The sequence below is a fragment of the Triticum urartu genome, chromosome 5A (assembly GCF_056163025.1).
Source record: "Triticum urartu cultivar PI428250 chromosome 5A, HENAU_Tu73, whole genome shotgun sequence".
In the NCBI taxonomy this organism is placed as follows: domain Eukaryota; kingdom Viridiplantae; phylum Streptophyta; class Magnoliopsida; order Poales; family Poaceae; genus Triticum; species Triticum urartu.
Window position 1 is genome coordinate 214,335,474 of NC_141877.1, and position 20,418 is coordinate 214,355,891.

The following is a 20,418-nucleotide window of genomic DNA, read 5'->3' on the forward strand; positions in this document are numbered from 1 at the left end:
GTGGAGGCCGAGCTAGAGACCCTGCGCAGCAAGCGCACCATCAAGGCTCGTCAGCGCGAGGCGTGGAAGGAGAAGATGACGGCTCGAGAAAATGTGGTCGCTGGTCATGACACCGAGCTGGAACAGTCGGCGCGGGCGCAGGCCGCGGAGCGCAGCCGCCTGGAGGAGCTGGAGAAGAAGGTGGAGGCGGAGAAGGCCCAGTTGGAAGCCAAGGCGAAGGTTCTTGTTGAAGATCGTGCGGCCTTCAAATCCCTTGAGCTGAAGTGCCGCAAAGCACTGCGGGAGCTCTACGGAAAGGGCTTGAAGAAGTCATTGGTGACCGATGAGGAAGGCCCCGCCGATGTACTCCCTCATCTTGTCACGGCGCTTGAGGGTGTCGTTAATGGGATCGGCCCATGGTGGAGGAGGAGGCCCACGCGCTCTCTTCTATAGCACTAATGCACGTCTTCAGTCATCTTCATCTTCGCGACTGCAGCATCGACCTCGACACCCTGCTCGAGCCCATGGACGAGGAGCACTGTGAAGCTGCTGCCAAAGCCGTGAAGGACCGGGTGGAGGCCCTGCTGGAGAAATTCCTCGCCATTGACCCCGCGCCTCCGACTGATGGTGCCGCCGACCCTGCGGCCCCAGCTGACGGCATGTGCGACGGCAACATTGTCGACGAAGGGGCACTCCTTGCAGACGATGGTAGCACCCTAGGCTGAAGAGAAGGCTTTCTGGTGACACTTCCCTCCGCTTTTATTTCCTGCAACATGCACCGTGCCTCGTGGAGGCGTTAAAACTTGTGTTTGGTATTTGAAGAACAGTATGTTTTGTAATAATTTGTTAAGGTTCCGCGATTTCCTTCCTGTTGCTTTAGTATTCTGCATCGGCAGAGCCCGGCCAGCGCGTACCTCAGCCGCCGTTGGGTCGTCCGGATCACCAGGACGAGACCAAGGTGTAACACCCACGATGCGGCTATATCTCCCACGTGTCGAGGCATGACTTAGAGGCATAGACACATGGTAGGTTTGTCGCAAGCAAGGTTGTCAGAATCGCGATTCTGTTATATGATTCTACGACTTTACGATACAAACTTACCGCTCTGATTCTACGATTTTAGTTCATGGAATCTACGTTTCTACGATCCTGATAGTGAAGATTCTATGATTTGTAATCCTGCCATCAGAGCTCCGATTCGATTCAAAATCACGATTCTGACAACCTTGGTCGCAAGAGGGGTAATCTTCACACAATCCCATGTACTGAATAAGAAAGGGATAAAGAGTTGGCTTACAATCGCCACTTCACGCAAATACAGATTAAAGACACAACTAGAACCAAAATACACAAAATAAAGGAAGACAACCCCAAATGCTAGATCCCCAATCCTCCCAACTGGGCTCCACTACTGATCAACCGGAAAAGACACAACACAACGATCAAGATCTTCATCGAGCTCCCACTTGAGCTCGGTTGCGTCACCTGCACTGGTATCATCGGCACCTGCAACTATTTGGAAGTATCTGTGAGTCACGAGGACTCAGCAATCTCACACCCGCGAGATCAAGACTATTTAATCTTATGGGTAGGAGAAGGTAGTGAGGTGGAGCTACAGCAAGCACTAAGCATATATGATGGCTAACATACGCAAATAAGAGCGAGAAGAGAAGCAACGCAACGGTCAAGAAGCTAGAAGTGATCAAGAAGTGATCCTAAAACTACTTATGTTGAAGCATAACACAAGACCGTGTTCACTTCTCGGACTCCGCCGGAAAGAGACCATCACGGCTACACACGCGGTTGATGCATTTTAATTAACTCGAGTGTCAAGTTCTCTACAACCGGATATTAACAAATTCCCATATGCCACATAACCGTGGGCACAGCTTTCGAAAGTTCAAACCCTGTAGGGGTGTCCCAACTTAGCCCATCACAAGCTCTCACGATCAACCAAGGATATTCCTTCTCCCGAGAAGACCCGATCAGTCTCGGAATCCCGGTTACAAGACATTTCGACAATGGTAAAACAAGACCAGCAAGACCGCCCGATGCGCCGACATCCCAATAGGAGCTGCACATATCTCGTTCTCAGGGCAACACCGGATGAGACATCCTACGAGTAAAACCAAACCTCAAGTTTCCCCGAGGTGGCCCCGTAGTCTACTCGGTTCGGACCAACACTTAGAGAAGCACTGGCCCGAGGGGTTAAAATAAAGATGACCCTCGGGAGCGAGACTCCCAAGGGAAAAGTATATGAGGTGGTGAGGCAAATGGTCAAACCATGTTGGGCTTTGCTGGAGGAGTTTTATTCAAAGCGAACTGTCAAGGGGTTCCCATAACACCCAACTGCGTAAGGAACGCAAAATCAAGGACATAACACCGGTATGACGGAAACTAGGGTGGCAAGAGTGGAACAAAACACCAGGCATAAGGCCAAGCCTTCCACCCTTTACCAAGTATATAGATGCATTAATTAAATAAGAGATATTGTGATATCCCAACAAATCCATGTTCCAACATGGAACAAACTTCATCTTCACCTGCAACTAGCAATGCTATAAGAGGGGCTGAGCAAAAGCGGTAACATAGCCAAACAACGGTTTGCTAGGAAGGTGGGTTAGAGGCTTGACATGGCAATATGGGAGGCACAACAAAAGCAAGTGGTAGGTAGCGCGGCATAGGAATACAGTGAGCAACTACCAAGCAAAGATAGAAGTGATTTCGAGGGTATGGTCATCTTGCCTAAGATTCCGCTAGGAAGAAGAACGAGTCCATGAAGAAGACAAACGGACGAAGTCGATCGAATCCTCACAACTCCGGACCGAAACCGAAGCTAACGAGAAAAGCAAACCGGAAAGAAGCAGGCAACATAGTAAACAACCATCACATAAACATGGCATGATGCGCAACCAAGTATGATGCATGTCCGGTTTAAAGAGGCATGGCATGGCAAAGTGCACAAACAACACTACAAGTTAAGTAGAGCTCAATATGCAACGAGTTGCGTATTGACGGAACACCACGTGACTTATTTAGTTCACTCTTGTTTATGTACCCAACAATATTGAATGTTGTTAAACATGGCAAGAGGAGAAGCATATGAAAACTACCTATCTAGGCAAGTTTAAATGATGCCGGAACAACAAGCAACAAGTCCGGAGAAATCCTCATGAGCATATATTAGATTTGGTATTGTTCTGCCCTAAACACAATTTTAGAGTTCCTAAACATGCAAAGTATTGCCACCATGTCAAACTATGCATTTTTCTGCCCCATTTACATATAAAGTTTATTTAAAATGGAGCTACGGTTATTTAGTTATGAAATAAATCATTTTAACATGGCATTTAAGCAAAATATATGCAAACAGCATTTTAAACATTTTAAACATGCATGAAAGTGGCATATTATGAAACTATATGAAATTCTAGTCATTTTTCATATATAAAACATTTTAATCCGATGCACGGTTGTGGAGTTATTAAATGCACGAAGTCTAGGGACTATTCTGCAAAACTGCAAAACACCAGGAAAATAGCTAAATTCGTTGGACTGAAAAAGAACATAGTGGGCTGTATCTCCTAGGTGCTAGATACTAAGCTGCGCTCATGGCATCAAATAGGCAGAAAGGGGAGTAGCTCACCCATGGGCCAAGCCCAAGTCGGTGGTGGCGGCTGAGGCAGGACGCAGCAGGCTGGGCGAGGATCTGGGTGGCTGAGGCCCACCCAGTGGCCCAAGCGGGCGAGCGGGGGTTTCGTCGTCTCCTCAAGCACTCGCTCGAGCAGGATGCGGGGGCGGCGGCTGCCGCGACAAACACCGGCGAGGGGCGATGCGAAGAGGGTCGGCGAGGTCAGGAAGAGACGGAACCAGTCGGGGCTCCCCAGATCCGGTGAGAGGATCCGAGGGCGAGCTAGGAACAGCGAGGTCCAGCGCGAGCTCCCATGGGAAGCTTCAGGTTATTGCAGCGGCGGGATTCCTAGGGTGCTCCGGCGAGGTCCAATCGAGGGAGGCGGGCAGCGGAGCTCCTCCGGCGGGGACAAGGCGCGGGGCGACGGGGCCGGCGAGGAGGAAAAGCGCAGGATGAGGCGGCGGTGCGGGGATCTGCGGCTGGTGGTGGAGGTGTGGCCTGATCCGGGCCTGGGCACGGTGGATCCAGGCTCTGTGGGCCCGTGCAGTGGGGAGGCTGGAGAGGCACGCGTGGCAGCAGGGGAGTGGTGGAGGGTGGCGCTGGGGATGAGGTGGCGCGCACTGGTTGGCTGAAGGGGCGTGGCGGTGCTGCCAAGTGGCGGGGAGGGGTTTGGCCGGCGCGGAATGCGAGGAGGAGGGTGGAGGCTGCGGCAGGAGGTAGGTGGAGACTAGGGGATGCCAAAACTGGAAGGAGGGTGTCCATATATAGCAAAATTTCTAGGTTAGGGGGGTTTGAGGCCGTTTTCGGACGTCTTTGTAACGCCCCGAGACCGATGTGCCAGGTGTCGTTCAGTTATTCGCTGTTGTTTGCCTTGTCATTGCTTGCGTGTCATGCATCGCATATCATGTCATCATGTGCATCGCATTTGCATACGTGTTCGTCTCATGCATCCGAGCATTTTTCCCCGTTGTCTGTTTTGCATTCCGGCGCTTCGTTCTCCTCCGGTGGTCATTTCTTCCTTTCTTTTGTGTGTGGGGATTAAACATTTCCGGATTGGACCGAGACTTGTCAAGCGGCCTTTGTTTACTACCGGTAGACCGCCTGTCAAGTTTCGTACCATTTGGACTTCGTTTGATACTCCAACGGTTAACCGAGGGACCGAGAAGGCCTCGTGTGTGTTGCAGCCCAACACCCTTCCATTTTGGCCCAAAACCCACCTAACTCGGCTCCATCATCTAGAGCATTCGATCACAATCGCGTGGCCGAAAACCGCACCTCATTTGGACTCTCCTAGCTCCCTCTACCTATAAAAGAGCACTCCTCCCCAAAATTTCGGATCAATTCGCGGATGAAACCCTAGATCCAACTCCCTCCGCGCCGCCGGACGTTTCTTCCTGCACCGGACATGTCCACCGCCGCCGCCACCTCACTCGACGAATCTGAGATCGCCACATCACCCTGCCGCCGACGCTATCCAATCCGGAGCCGCCACCTCGCCCTCTCTCTCTCCTCCCGCACGGCCGGGCCCGAGCAGCCCGTGGCCGGCCTGCCCGAGCCGCCCCCGGGCCAGATCCGCACCGCCGCCGCCCGAGTCTTCCTCCGCCGCCGCCTCCTCACTTCTGCCGCACCGGAGCCTCGCCGCCGACGAGCACCTCGACCCCAGGCCGGAGTTCCCCGCCGCCACCTCGTTCCTTGCCGGATCCCGCATCCCTAGCGCCGTCGTCTCGTCATGGCCAGATACGACCCCGGGGAGCCGAGCCCCGCCGGATCCGGTGCTCCTTTGTCTCCCTGCCTCGCCGGAGGTCTTCCAACTACCTCGCCGGAGCTCCTTCACGCCGCCGCTGCCGGACGGGATCGGGAGAGCCCAGATCCGCTTCGCCGTTGACTCCGCCCGAGCCTGCTGCCTCGTTTGCGCGACCCAGCTTCCCCGGCCCAGCGCAGCGTCACGTCAGGCCCAGCCAGCACCCCGCCTCGGCGTGCCTCCTCCTCCTTCGTGGGCCGGCCCAGCTTCCCCGGCCAGCGCAGCGCAGCGCCAAGCCCAGCTCCAGCGCGCCCTTCGCGGCCTCCCTCTGCTTCCAACTGCGCCATGGCCCATGGTGAGACCCCCAGCGCCCATGTCCTGTTTCGGACTGCAGCTCTATTTCGTCCCATATCATGTTTTTTTCCGCGCCTGGGATTTTTCCTATTTATCCAGAGATTGCCAGTTTTGCAGAATAGTCCCCCTAGTTCATGCAGTTAATAACTCACTAACCGTGCATCAGATTAAAATGTTTTATATATGAAACTTGCTTAAAATTGTGTCTAGTTTCATAATATGCAATTTTCATCCATGGTTAAAATGATTAAATTGTTGTTTGTGTAAATTTGCTCCTATGCCATGCTAAAATGATTTAATTCATAACTATTTAACCGTAACTCCGAATTTAATAATCTTTATATGTAAATGGGGTAGAATTTTGCCTAGATTTACATGGTAGCCTCATCTTGCATGTTTAACAACTCTAAAATAATGTTTAGGGCAGAACAGTACCAAACCTTAAATTATGCATATGAGGATTTTCCGGAATTGTTGCTCGTTGCTTCCGTCCTCATTTAAACATGCCTAGATAGGTAGTTTTGTTGTGCTTCACCCCTTGCCATGTTAATCAACATTTAATATTGTTGGGTACCTAACCGGGAGAGAAGTAAATAATTGACGTGGTGTTCCGTCAATATGCATCCCGTTGCATATTGAGCTCCATTTAATTTGTAGGATTGTTTGTGCACTTTGCCATGCCATGCCTATTTAAATCGGACATGCATCATAATTGTTTGTGCATCGTGCCATGATTATGTGGTAGTTGTTTACTATGTTGTTTGCTTCTTTCCGGTGCGCTTCTTCGGGTTGTTTCCGGTAACGTTGCGTTTGTGAGGATCCGTTCAACTTCGCCCGTTTGTCTTCTTCATGGACTCGTTCTTCTTCCTTGCGGTATCTCAGGCAAGATGATCATACCCTCGAAATCACTACTATCTTTGCTATGCTAGTTTTCTCGCTCTTTTGCTATGCCAATGCTACGATGCCTACCATTTGCTTGTCAGCCTCCCAATTGCCATGTCAAACCTCTAACCCACCATGTCCTAGTAAACCGTTGATTGGCTATGTTACCGCTTTGCTCAGCCCCTCTTATAGCGTTGCTAGTTGCAGGTGAAGTTTGGAGGCCGTTCCTTGTCGGGACATTTATTTACTTGTTGGGATATCACAATATATCTTATTTAATTAATGCATCTATATACTTGGTAAAGGGTGGAAGGCTCGGCCTTATGCCTGGTGTTTTATTCCACTCTTGCCGCCCTAGTTTCCGTCATATCGGTGTTATGTTCCCGGATTTTGCGTTCCTCGCGCGGTTGGGATATTATGGGAACCCCTTGACAGTTCGCCTTAAGTGAAGCTTTTCCAGCAATGCCCAACATTGGTTTTACCATTTGCCACCTAGCCTTTTTCCCTTGGGAGTCGCGCATACCGAGGGTCATCTTTATTTTAACCCCCCCGGGCCAGTGCTTGTCTAAGCGTTGGTCCAAACTAGAGCCCCTTGCAGCGCCACCTCGGGGAAACTCGAGGGCTGGTTTTAATTGTACGGATTGCTTATCCGGTGTTGCCCTGAGAACGAGATATGTGCAGCTCCTATCAGGATGTCGGCACATCGGGCGGTGTTGCTGGTTTAGTTTTACCCTGTCGAAATGTCTTGTTGTACCGGGATACCGAGTCTGATCGGAATGTCTCGGGTGGAGGTCTATTCCTTCGTTGACCGTGAGAGCTTGTCATGGGCTAAGTTGGGACACCCCTGCAGGGATTGAACTTTCGAAAGCCGTGCCCGCGGTTATGGGCAGATGGGAATTTGTTAATGTCCGGTTGTAGATAACTTGAACCTTAACTTAATTAAAATGAATCAACAACGTGTGTTACCGTGATGGTCTCTTTCCGGCGGAGTCCGGGAAGTGAACACGGTGTTGGAGTTATGCTTGACGTAGGTTGCTGTAGGATCACTTCTTGACCATAGTTTCTCGACCGTGCTTTGCCTTCTCTTCTCGCTCTCATTTGCGTATGTTTTAGCCACCATATATGCTAGTCGCTTGCTGCAGCTCCTCCTCATACCTTTACCTTACCCATAAGCTTAAATAGTCTTGATCGCGAGGGTGCGAGATTGCTGAGTCCCCGTGGCTCACAGATACTTCCAAACCAGCTTGCAGGTGCCGATGAGTCCGTGCAGGTGAGGCAACCAAGCTCAGGAGGAGCTCGATGAAGATCTTGTCCTTTGTGTTGTTTCGTTCTAGTTGATCAGTAGTGGAGCCCAGTTGGGGTCGATCGGGGACCTTTGTCGCTTTTGGGGTTCTTCTTTTATTTTGGTTCCGTAGTCGGACCTTGATTGTATTTGGTTGATGTAATGCTTTATTCATGTAATTGTGTGAAGTGGCGATTGTAAGCCAACTATGTATCTCTTTCCCTTATGTATTACATGGGTTGTGTGAAGATTACCTCACTGGCAACATATGCCTTCAATGCGATTATGTCTCTAAGTCGTGCCTCGACACGTGGGAGCTATAGTCGCATCGAGGGTGTTACAAGTTGGTATCAGAGCCTTCCCTGACCTTAGGAGCCCCATTGCTTGATCGTTTTTAGCGGCCGAGTTGTGTCTAGAAAAATGTTTTGAGTCATTTAGGAATTATATATCGGAGAGTTAGGAATTCTTTTTACTTCCCAGTCTCCTCATCGCTCTGGTAAGGCATCCTGACGTAGAGTTTTGATTCTTCTCTTCTCAAATTTCACAAAAAAAAATTTAGGATCACGCGGGTATCTGGGAATCGTTCCGATGGTTTTATGATGAGAACATTGTCTTGGTGCCTCCTGTCAGGGGTTTAGTGGAAGTGTCCCGGGGAGTTGAGCTCTGAGGTGTTGTCGTCATAATTTTATCGTTGCAGTTCTGGAATACCTGAGTTTAGTACGCCGACATCGAAAATCTCTTTTATGCAGTTCGTTGGTGAGATAACCTCGACGCCACCCAGTACTGGGGCGGGAGTTCGGGAGTATTGCCATAACTTGTATAACGGATGCTTTTCGAAGGTTGAGGTAGATGATTTCCGAAGGTTTCTTGGTTATGTGTTGAAGGATGGATATAGCTAGATGTAGGAATTGCTAGTTTGGGTGAGATATTATGCTTCCCCTGTATCCCCAACACCTGATTGCATAACCGGAAAATTTCGGGAGTTTCATAGGTGGGAATTCAAGTAGCTCTTAGGATATCTTTCCGACAGATGTATGATATGAAATTGGGGTTCGACGTCTAGTGGTCAGCCTATTCACGGTCGGTTTTACAGTGGTCTCGTTGTGTCTTAAAGAGTCCTTGGCTATGCCGACTCGGAGACGCTTTGTATGTCATGTGCACTGCCTTGTACATGATGGTGTTGTACGATCGAGCCCGTGTAGGCCCCACCACGAAAACTTCGGACGAAATCTCTATCATATGTTTGTTCCGGCTTATTCTGCAAGCCAACCCTTTGTTTTCGTTTTGAGTTGTGGTATTCAAGTTGCTTCAATGTCAAGTGTTGATTCCATACCTTCCCCAAATGGTGTTCTCATACTCCGATGTGAATACTAATCCTTCTTGATCATCAAGATAGTTTTGTCAATCCTTTTTAACCGGTGTGCTTCTCTTCAAGTGGATCCGATCATTGCAACATCCGCAAGTTTCAATCTCAGCTTTTTCTACGGTGTTCGTTTCATCCATCTCAAGTTGCATTTGTTTTCCCACCCTCCCACCCTTTTTCTTCAAGGACTCGGATTTCTTTATCAAGTATCCATCTTATGGATGTGAAGTCTCTTCTTTCTTTCCTTTCAATGTTCTTATCCGGTGATTCTCATGAAGATACTAACGGAGCTTCAAGTTCGTCAACCTTCACTCATTTTTTCTTCTCTGGTGGTTTAAATTGAAGCATTATTGATTATATCCTTCCCTCGTTGCAAATACCTTTTCTTACCGGTGCAATTCTTAATCCTTCACCTCTCGCTATTCAATTGTTCTGGAGTGCTCAAGATATCTCAGAAGATTCGTGTTTCCACTCTTAATCCATTCAAGCTCTTTCGAGGTTGTTATCTCATTCAAGTCATTTAATTCTACCAGTGTAATCTCTCTCTTTAAAATCATTTCAACGGTGTTTCTTTTCAGCGGGCCCTAACCCACAGGTCTTTTCCCAGGATCTTACCTGACTCTTCTTATTTCCCGGAGTTATCCTAAATTCTTTTCGAAGTTTGGTGTAAGAATGAGTTATCATCAGTCAAATGTATTTATCCAAGATCTTTCAAATTCTTTTCATCGTTGGCTCAACCTCTCCTCTTTTAATCATTCCGGAGTGTCTCAACAATTTGGTGGTGTTTCTCATCATCTTTTTCAACATTTGAAGACCGAAGAAGAGTTTCATCTCAATCTTGTCCGTTCTCTCAAAGATTCATGATGCTAGCCTTATGCCATCCTCTCATAATTGTTTTCGATCGTGAGAATTCTTTTCACCCTTCCGGAGCAATTCAAGAGTCTTCTCAGTTTGATTATCCGGAGTCCATCATTTCAGGTTTTTCATTCTCAGCTTCCAGTTATCATTCTCCAATCATACCGATGCATCATTCTAGTATATCCTCTAATCAGTTCATGATCTGTTGGTCTCGTGGATCTAATTTCCCTCAAGTATTTTTATTCGTTCTCTAATTCCTTTCTGATGATTTATCCCTTTACTTCGTTCTCTGCCAATTCTTACGGTGGTTCGTTCAAGATTTTCTTCTTTCTTATCATATCAATGCATTCGTTGTTTCCTGATTCTACCGGTGGTTCGTCGAAGACCTTCTTAAGTTTGCGCCATATCTATCTTCATCCTTTCTATGAGAATAAGTCGTATGCGATCCGTTGGTTGTCATCAATTTAAATTGATGAAGGATGAGCATAACATAATTCTTGTTCTTGATTCACCCAAATGATTAATTCCCTATTCCGGAAGCTCATCAAATTCTTGTTTCCATTTGTTCATCTTTCTTTACCGGAGTTCCAAGCTCTAATTATCACGGAGATCCATCTAAATCATTGCAAGGGTTCACCTTGTGTTTTCAATTTCTCTTTCTTTTTATTCTTTTGTTACCGGAGTTCTTCGAGAGTTAATTCATGGTGGCTCATCAAGGATTTAATTCCTTCTCGAAGTTTTCTTCGACATTCTTTTCTAAGGAGTTCAAGCTTTCTTCATCTTGATATCCGGAGTGCAATTCTTTCTTCCGTATCATTGGAGATGGTATTATGTCATTCTTGATAATTTGAGTTCATGTTGCATGATTCACAAGTTATCAAGTATGAGGCATTTTAAATCCATCAACCTATTCGTTGGAATTATCTTGGGTTATATTTCACCTAAAGCCTTCCCTATGGCTTGTTGCTATCTATGTTGTTTATAAATGACCCAAGCTCTTCTTTATCCTTCCGGCGATAAGCTTCTCGTCTCCTTGTTCATGCCAATCCAATTCTTCTTCCCGTAAGTGGCAGGTGGGCACCTCATAATGTTTGAGTTGTATTCCATAAGACCATATATCATGATTACTCTTTTCGTTGTTGTTTTTTACAACAATTCCGTTCGACCTTTCTCCTTAAGATGCCTTTTCAAGCTCTTTTGTAGCAGAAGTTGGCTTTTTCTTCTACATTCTTTTGTCTCAATTATCCTTATCCTATTCTTTCTCCTGGAGTTCTATTGATGTTGCTCCTCTCAACCCATCATCTCGTTTGTCTAAGATCATGTTCTTTTCATGATTGTCCATTTAACCGGAGTGTCGTGCCCTCTTTTCAAGTTATATCACCTTATCAAGTTCTTATTCAATTCTTTTCTTTTCAAACGGAGTGTTTTTCGACCTTGTTCACCTTCGTTGCATTCTTTTCTCGAATTGTTCAACCTCTCAAGGTTCTTTGGTTTCACTCGTTTGTCAAAGAAGCAACTTAGTTTTACCTCTTCTCTTTCTCTTCCATTTTCCCTCCGGCGCCATTCTAGATCTCGGGACGAGATCCTCTCGTAGTGGTGGAGTGTTGTAACACCCTGAGACCGATGTGCCAGGTGTCGTTCAGTTATTCGCTGTTGTTTGCCTTGTCATTGCTTGCGTGTCATGCATCGCATATCATGTCATCATGTGCATCGCATTTGCATATGTGTTCGTCTCATGCATCCGAGCATTTTTCCCCGTTGTCCGTTTTGCATTCCGGCGCTTCGTTCCCTCCAGTGGTCATTTCTTCCTTTCTTTTGTGTGTGGGGATTAAACATTTCCGGATTGGACCGAGACTTGTCAAGCGGCCTTGGTTTACTACCGGTAGACCGCCTGTCAAGTTTCGTACCATTTGGACTTCGTTTGATACTCCAACGGTTAACCGAGGGACCGAGAAGGCCTCGTGTGTGTTGCAGCCCAACACCCTTCCATTTTGGCCCAAAACCCACCTAACTCTGCTCCATCATCTAGAACGTTCGATCACGATCGCGTGGCCGAAAACCGCACCTCATTTGGACTCTCCTAGCTCCCTCTACCTATAAAAGAGCACTCCTCCCCGAAATTTCGGATCAATTCGCGGATGAAACCCTAGATCCAACTCCCTCCGCGCCGCCGGACGTTTCTTCCTGCGCCGGACATGTCCACCGCCACCGCCACCTCACTCCGACGAATCTGAGCTCGCCACATCACCCTGCCGCCGATGCTATCCAATCCGGAGCCGCCACCTCGCCCTCTCTCTCTCCTCCCGAACGGCCGGGCCCGAGGAGCCCGTGGCCGGCCCGCCCGAGCCGCCCCCGGGCCAGATCCGCACCGCCGCCGCCCGAGTCTTCCTCCGCCGCCGCCTCCTCGCTTCTGCCGCACCGGAGCCTCGCCGCCGACAAGCACCTCGACCCCAGGCCGGAGTTGCCCGCCGCCACCTCGTTCCTCGCCGGATCCCGCATCCCTAGCACCCTCGTCTCGTCATGGCCAGATCCGACCCCGGGGAGCCGAGCCCCGCCAGATCTGGTGCTCCTTTGCCTCCCTGCCTCGCCGGAGGTCTTCCAACTACCTCGCCGGAGCTCCTTCACGCCGCCGCTGCCGGACGGGATCGGGAGAGCCCCGATCCGCTTCGCCGTTGACTCCGCCCGAGCCTGCTGCCACGTTTGCGCGACCCAGCTTCCCCGGCCCAGCGCAGCGTCGCGTCAGGCCCAGCCAGCGCACCGCCTCGGCCTGCCTCCTCCTCCTTCGTGGGCCGGCCCAGCTTTCCCGGCCAGCGCAGCGCAGTGCCAAGCCCAGCTCCAGCGCGCCCTTCGCGGCCTCCCTCTGCTTCCAACTGCGCCATGGCCCATGGTGAGACCCCCAGCGCCCATGTCCTGTTTCGGACTGCAGCTCTATTTCGGCCCATATCATGTTTTTTTCCGCGCCTGGGATTTTTCCTATTTATCCAGAGATTGCCAGTTTTGCAGAATAGTCCCCCTAGTTCATGCAGTTAATAACTCACTAACCGTGCATCAGATTAAAATGTTTTATATATGAAACTTGCTTAAAATTGTGTCTAGTTTCATAATATGCAATTTTCATCCATGGTTAAAATGATTAAATTGTTGTTTGTGTAAATTTGCTCCTATGCCATGCTAAAATGATTTAATTCATAACTATTTAACCGTAACTCCGAATTTAATAATCTTTATATGTAAATGGGGTAGAATTTTGCCTAGATTTACATGGTAGCCTCATCTTGCATGTTTAACAACTCTAAAATAATGTTTAGGGCAGAACAGTACCAAACCTTAAATTATGCATATGAGGATTTTCCGGAATTGTTGTTCGTTGCTTCCGTCCTCATTTAAACTTGCCTAGATAGGTAGTTTTGTTGTGCTTCACCCCTTGCCATGTTAATCAACATTTAATATTGTTGGGTACCTAACCGGGAGAGAACTAAATAATTGACGTGGTGTTCCGTCAATATGCATCCCGTTGCATATTGAGCTCCATTTAATTTGTAGGATTGTTTGTGCACTTTGCCATGCCATGCCTATTTAAATCGGACATGCATCATAATTGTTTGTGCATCATGCCATGATTATGTGGTAGTTGTTTACTATGTTGTTTGCTTCTTTCCAGTGCGCTTCTTCGGGTTGTTTCCGGTAACGTTGCATTTGTGAGGATCCGTTCAACTTCGTCCGTTTTTCTTCTTCATGGACTCGTTCTTCTTCCTTGCGGGATCTCAGGCAAGATGATCATACCCTCGAAATCACTACTATCTTTGCTATGCTAGTTTGCTCGCTCTTTTGCTATGCCAATGCTACGATGCCTACCATTTGCTTGTCAGCCTCCCAATTGCCATGTCAAACCTCTAACCCACCAGGTCCTAGTAAACCGTTGATTGGCTATGTTACCGCTTTGCTCAGCCCCTCTTATAGCGTTGCTAGTTGCAGGTGAATTTTGGAGGCCGTTCCTTGTCGGGACATTTATTTACTTGTTGGGATATCACAATATATCTTATTTAATTAATGCATCTATATACTTGGTAAAGGGTGGAAGGCTCGGCCTTATGCCTGGTGTTTTGTTCCACTCTTGCCGCCCTAGTTTCCGTCATATCGGTGTTATGTTCCCGGATTTTGCGTTCCTCGCGCGGTTGGGATATTATGGGAACCCCTTGACAGTTCGCCTTAAGTGAAGCTTTTCCAGCAATGCCCAACATTGGTTTTACCATTTTCCACCTAGCCTTTTTCCCTTGGGAGTCGCGCATACCGAGGGTCATCTTTATTTTAACCCCCCCGGGCCAGTGCTTGTCTAAGCGTTGGTCCAAACTAGAGCCCCTTGCAGCGCCACCTCGGGGAAACTCGAGGGCTGGTTTTAGTTGTACGGATTGCTTATCCGGTGTTGCCCTGAGAACGAGATATGTGCAGCTCCTATCAGGATGTCGGCACATCGGGCGGTGTTGCTGGTTTAGTTTTACCCTGTCGAAATGTCTTGTTGTACCGGGATACCGAGTCTGATCGGAATGTCTCGGGTGGAGGTCTATTCCTTCGTTGACCGTGAGAGCTTGTCATGGGCTAAGTTGGGACACCCCTGCAGGGATTGAACTTTCGAAAGCCATGCCCGCGGTTATGGGCAGATGGGAATTTGTTAATGTCCGGTTGTAGATAACTTGAACCTTAACTTAATTAAAATGAATCAACAACGTGTGTTACCGTGATGGTCTCTTTCCGGCGGAGTCCGGGAAGTGAACACGGTGTTGGAGTTATGCTTGACGTAGGTTGCTGTAGGATCACTTCTTGACCATAGTTTCTCGACCGTGCTTTGCCTTCTCTTCTCGCTCTCATTTGCGTATGTTTTAGCCACCATATATGCTAGTCGCTTGCTGCAGCTCCTCCTCATACCTTTACCTTACCCATAAGCTTAAATAGTCTTGATCGCGAGGGTGCGAGATTGCTGAGTCCCCGTGGCTCACAGATACTTCCAAACCAGCTTGCAGGTGCCGATGAGTCCGTGCAGGTGATGCAACCAAGCTCAGGAGGAGCTCGATGAAGATCTTGTCCTTTGTGTTGTTTCGTTCTAGTTGATCAGTAGTGGAGCCCAGTTGGGGTCGATCGGGGACCTTTGTCGCTTTTGGGGTTCTTCTTTTATTTTGGTTCCGTAGTCGGACCTTGATTGTATTTGGTTGATGTAATGCTTTATTCATGTAATTGTGTGAAGTGGCGATTGTAGGCCAACTATGTATCTCTTTCCCTTATGTATTACATGGGTTGTGTGAAGATTACCTCACTTGCGACATATTCCTTCAATGCGATTATGTCTCTAAGTAGTGCCTCGACATGTGGGAGCTATAGTCGCATCGAGGGTGTTACAGTCTTGGAGCCCTTCGATCGCGATCGAACGGTTCCAGGCGCGAGGGTGGGTTAGGTGGGCTGAAGGGGGCTGTGCTAGAGAGAGATGGGCTGAGAAGAGAGGGGAGAGAGAGAGGCCCAGCGACTGTTTCCGGAGACCGAAAACATCTGACGAAAAGGCCGGCTATATTGCCACTATAGTTATCCGTTGGGGCGTCAAACGGACTCCGAATGCGATGAAACTTGGCACGCGGTCTACTGACAACATAACAATACCGCACGCCAACTTTCATCCCATTCCGAGAACATTTTATGGCCACTTATAAAATAATATTTCGGACGTGTCGCGGGCGCATGCAAGTGTGTCTGGGCTCAGAACGGACAACGGACGGAATTGGGGGAACCCGGACGGATGCAAGTTTTGAAAACATGATGATGCAATGCACATGATGACATGATGAAATGCAACATCCAAATGAAAGACATGGCAATGATGGCGAATAACTGGAAGACACCTGGCGCAACGGTCTCAGAGCGTCACAACACTCCACCACTATAAGAGGATCTCGACCCGAGATCTAAGGATGGCACCGGGGAGAAACGGAAGAGGAAGAGGTAAAACAAAGTTGCTTCTTGGACAAACGAGTGAAACCATGAGCCTTGAGAGGGTGAACAATTGAAAGAAAGAATACAACGAAGATGAACAAAGTTGAAAACACTATGTTAGAAAAGAGGAACAAGGAACATTACAGGAACCTTGTAGGTTGAAAGGCATAAGAAAAAAGGTTGCAATGACCAAGAAGTACGTGCAAGCACTCCGGTTGGAACGATATATACAAGGAATGATAAAGATCAATTACGATGACACTCCGGTTAAAACAAAATAGAGAGAGAAAAAGAATGATGTAATCTGGGCAGCACTTCGATTGTAAATGGCGGGATTTAAACATGATTTGAAAAGATGAGAAGATACTAGATTAAATCAGCAACACACTACCTCCGGAACTATTGAAAGAATGGCACAATCAGTAAGAAAGATTTCAGACAGCACTCTGGTTGAGAAGGGAAGCAAACTTGATAAGGCGAAAAGAACTTGAGCAGAGGGCACAACACTCCGGTTAAATGGATAAGCACGAAAAGAACACAATCCTCACAACTCGAGATGATGAGTCAATAGAGCAACATCACAATGCCTTCGGAAGAAATAATAGAAGATAGATCATTGGAATGAAAGAATGAAGAAGAAAATGCCAACTTCTGCCACAAAAGAGCTTGGAGAGCACCCTTCCAAGAAGGTTATAACGGAGTTGTTAAAAAAAACCAACAACGAAATGAATAAACTTGTAGTGGGCTTATGGAAAACATCTCAAAACTAAGAGGTGAAATTCTGTCACTAACGGAAATAATAGATTAGATTGATGTCAACAAGGAGACGAGAAACTTATATCACCGGGAGGATAAATGAAGAACTTAGGTCATTTATCTTTACCTAATATTAAAGGACTGAGACTTTCATAGTTCTCCATACGTCATCTTTTTATAACCATTGATTTTATATTAACCAAAATGATTGACGGCTGATATTTAAAAGGACCCACTGTAGGAAAAAAAGTTTTTTATGAGATCATCCGGCCCACTCACGCACACAACGCCTCTCACCAAAACTGATTTGTCTACATTAAAAAAAACTGATTTGTCTATGACTCGGAGCAAACAAGGAATCGATCGATGTCTTCCATCCAAATAGGTGGCGTCTAAATTATCCAAGAGATAACCACAGAAGCTGCTGGTGTAGCATCTCTGCTGCCTCGCCCAGCTCTTCATTGCCTCGGCTCGCAGGGATGGATCACAGCATGATGGTCGTCCCCTCGCACGACACCCACGATGACGACACCATGGACGGCTTGGCGCGTGATGACGGGGAGCCCTCCCATACGGCGACCTGGAGGAGCACCCTAAGGCCGAGATCCTCCTCCCTGCATGCGCATGGCCGCGTTTCTGTTGCTGACTCGCCCCCTCCATGAACCAATCATGTGCCCTCAATTACTATTGTCTCACCTCGTCCGCGTCTCAGGCGACTCAGGCGGTAGCACGATCCACTTTTCTCGGCCCCTACCTCACTCGCCCTCCCCACGCTGTAGTGGTGGTCTTCCATGGAGAAGGCACTCGTGGTTGTAGTCTTGCTGAACAGTCGGAGGTGCAGAGAAGCAAGGCGTCGAGGAGTTGTGATGGCGGGCAATGGCTGGCCGCGTCCACATGGGAAGGAGCAAGGAGGAGGTCAGGCGAACGGAGCATCGTGGAACCATGGTGCGATGGCTGCAGCCCGCGAGAGCTGCAGAGGCTGCTGGAGCCTGGAGACGGCTTGGTGGTACCCCTGCATTGCGTGTGCTAGAGATGGCTTAAAGGGAGGGCAGAAAATGGGGAGGTAGCTGCCTGATGATGGAGCAGGAGGAGTGCGGGCGAACTCTGTGTTCGGCGCCATGGCTGTGGCTCAGGCAAGCTCGGGACTCGGGAGAAGGGAGGGGGACAAGGTCAACATCCATGGGCGGACAGAGGAGACCAGTGGAGTCGAGGCTGAGAGTGAGAGGGCTGCGGTGGGTCGCTGGTCAAGGCGTAGCACAGCGGCTCGAGGTTGCTCCATGGTGCCGCCAATGGTGTCCTCCTGTGACGAGGGTGGGTCTGCGTTGCGTTTCTTTGTTTTTTTAGAATGGGTCTGCGTTGGGTGAGAAGAAGGGATCTCGCCCTCGGGATCACCACTAATAGTCGGGTGCCCATCTGTGTAGCTAGGCAAAATGGTCCTTTGGCCTGATTGGAAGGACGTAACAAGGTAAGGAATTTGGTTGATGTGTTGCTCACGGAATAAAAGGAAAAGAAGCTTTTGAAGCCGTGGTACAATTCTATGATAGTTTTGAGATGCAATATTAGTTAGGTGAGAAGCCGTGGTAAAATTCTATGATAGCTTTATTTGTTTGTTCCCATATATGTTGATGATCAGGCCTACTCCATTTATTAATATTTGTTTGATAAATGTAAATTCAGCATATAAATCACAATGGATTATAGTGTATTGTATAAACTCAAATGTTTTCATGTCTGTTGTACACTACATTGCTAATTTAACCCGGTTTCATTTCTAACAATGGCAACAATACTCAACTGTTTAATTTAAATGGCACTAAACCCTTTTCTGCGGGTAAATGGCTCTGAAGCTGAGAAGCATAAGTAGGCAGGAAGCATGTTCCGAATTTTTGCACCGAGATTCAGACAATACCATAATTGAGATTGCAAACCGTAATATTGATGTGTAATGTTTCTGGAAATATATAGGAGGCTACGAACAAATTAAGGTCAAGGACAGGAATACATACCCTCTTTCCAAACTAGCGTCTCGAAGTACCTTTGATCCATAGTTTTTTTTCACCAGAGACATTTTTCCCATGTTGATCGTGACTAAAGTAGATTTATATTACTTCGGTGACAAGAGAGTTCAGGGTGGTCAAGTTGCCTAGGTTTAATTGGGAAATGAGAAAATTGCAATCTGCTGAATTTTTTCTCCATACCAATGCATGGGCATTCAACTATGTACCTCATTATGTAGACACATGCATGTACGTGCATGTATTATACACATGAATAATTATGTTTTTGGTTAAGACAAATCTTGATAGCATCATATATGTGAGTGTTCTTCCATGGAAACACACGGACCCATGAGCTAAACATGGAAGAATTTATTTCTCTCACTGCATTGCAATGATCCACTTTTCTTATCCATATTCTTTATACGTTAACACTGCACATACAAAGATTTGTATACTGGAATGTCCTACAATATCAGAATTTAGTACAACTAATAGAACTAAGTGTTGTCACATTATTTTGTGTTCTTGTTGAACCAACATAGAAATTATAGATGGGTTTAAAAAAGGAGAACTGAATATACCCCCTGGTTGCTGTTGTAGGTGTTTCTTGTGTGGCCGGACGCAGTTGTTTGATGTGCCTATGCCATAAATTTTCTATTCCATCAAAGGGAGACGAAGCTACTGTCTGTAGCCGCCCCAAAGCCACTGTCTTTTGATGCTTCTTCAACTGAATCCATTGCAGATCAGTTGATTTGGTTGCAAGCTTCAGCGTGCAGTGTGGGCCTTATCTCGTGCAAATGTGAGACGGTGTGGTATCGCTGTGTACATTGTGAGGCGGATGACTATATGTGTTTGGCATGGAACCACTCCACCACCACTCGCATGGGTCGATGCAGGACGCGAGCGCCACTGCCATGTACGTGGAAAGTGGAGACACCATCTCCGTGGTCAACAATCCAAGGAGGGGGTGAGGCGGGCTGGTAGTGTGGCGGACAGGAGAGAAGGGGTCGAGCCGAGGAGAACGTGCGTGCATAGGTTTCAACTGACCATTTTCCCCCTGGTTTGTTCTTTGCGCTTGTGTTGTCCGAAGCGAGGTGGACCTATGGACAGAAAAACCCCATGAAAAACCCACACACACGCGATAAGGTTTGGGTGGTCCTTTTAAATCTCAACCATTAATCTTTATGATTTACGTAAAATCAACGGATATAAAGGGATGACATATGAAGAACTATGAAAAGTGTATTCTTTTAATATTAAGTATAGATATTATTTAATTTTAGTGAGGTAGAACCATAGAAAGAATTATTTTTTCTCCTGTAAAGGTATTTGAGCAGAGGTACTAGCAGTTGGATCCTCCATGCATGCTGCCACTTCGGTTAATTGCTTGCTGTTGGAGGGAGTACTATGACAGTGAGAGAATTACAGTGAAAGATGAAGATATGGGCCCTTTTGCTAGGTAAGTAATAACTATACAAGGAATATCTCAATTATTTTTCATATTTCTGAGCACATATTTATTTAATTTGTCTCCATCGCCACGCATGAACTATTTCGATAGTGCATAGACAAAGTGTAGAAGAGATTGAGGGTGGC